Source organism: Pteropus medius, unplaced genomic scaffold, assembly GCF_902729225.1.
Source record: "Pteropus medius unplaced genomic scaffold, Ma_sr-lr_union100, whole genome shotgun sequence".
Classification (NCBI taxonomy): domain Eukaryota; kingdom Metazoa; phylum Chordata; class Mammalia; order Chiroptera; family Pteropodidae; genus Pteropus; species Pteropus medius.
In genome coordinates this window covers 9,295,051-9,296,358 of record NW_024349796.1, presented here as the reverse complement: position 1 = coordinate 9,296,358, position 1,308 = coordinate 9,295,051, and the positions used below count along the sequence as shown (strand labels likewise).

The 1,308-nt window shown below is 43.6% G+C and overlaps 1 pseudogene; it reads left to right on the top strand.

Moving 5' to 3' along the window:
* The first annotated feature begins 432 nt into the window (after positions 1–432).
* Positions 433–551, top strand: LOC120619361 (uncharacterized; annotated as a pseudogene).
* The last annotated feature ends 757 nt before the right edge of the window (positions 552–1,308 follow it).

Genomic DNA, 1,308 nt, shown 5'->3' with positions numbered 1-1,308 from the left:
GTCGGAGTGTCCACTACGGGTCAGGCACTAAGCTAACTCCTCATGTTGCTTGTTAAGTCCACACCAAACTTGCAGAGATAAGCGCTCTTAACCTACCTTGACTGATCAACAAAACAATAAACAAAAAGGTGGACAAAAAATGATGTAAGGACACAAAATTAGTGACTAGCAGACCCAAGATTTGAATCCAGGTATGCATGTTTCCAAAGACTTCCCATCATCTCTTGCTTCCTTCTGAAAGTGACATGAGTACTTTATGTCTTAAAATTCTGGATTGAGTGTGGAAGACACTTTTTTTTTTTTAATTGAGGTAAAATTGGTATATAACGTTATGTAAGCATCAAGGAAGATAGTTTCAAAGGAAGCCATCACTGAGGAAGGATGAAGCTACTAAATATAAAGCTACTTTCGTGGCCTAGCAAGAGAGATTAGGTCTATGTCCACATCACCCTGAACGTGCCCGATCTCATCTGATCTCGGAAGCTAAGCAGGATTGGGCCTGGATAGTATATGGATGAGAGACCACCTAGGAAGACCAGGTGCTGTAGGCGTTAGAGTGAGAGAGAGGGAGAGAGGGAGAGAGAGGGAGAGAGAGAGAGAGAGAGAGAGATAGAGAGATAGAGAGAGAGAGAGAGAGAGAGAGGTCAGAGCCTGATGTAGGACAGCAATCAAGGCAATAGGAAGGATGAACAGACAATACTTGATGAGGAATTTGCTGTAGCAAAGAGCGATACAGGATACCTTCGGGGTGTCCAGCCTGGGCCCTCAAAATTACAGCAAAGTCCTTTCTGGCTGATTTTAGACATATCCCCTTTGAGGCCCACCGATTACAAATGTGCATTAAACAACTTGGAAATAGAAGGTGGGGGCAGACACTGGAGGGAGAAGATCAAGTTGCATGCTTTTAAGAGGTTCCAATTTATGCAAAATAAATTCTGTGGTGCTTTCAATAGATAAAGCTTGTTCCTAATCAACCTATATATGGAGCATTCGACATGTTTTCCCTCGAAGCTCGCTTTCATCTCAGATGAGACCAGAGGCTTGCAAGCCATCTCCAGGCTGAGAACAAAAACCAAGGGCCAGGAGACTCAACATATTTGAAGCAAGTCACTGATCTAAGGTAGAAAGAACCTTTAAAACACAGGAGACAAAACCAAAGTCTAGGATTCAGGCCAAAAGACAGGCAAAGTAGCTGTGAAACAGAAACAGAAGCCACTATGGGGATCAACAGCACAGAGGACTATGATGAAATGGACAGCGGGGCAGGAAATGTGCCTCTTTCTTTGGAAGGCCATGAACTTGATGGTG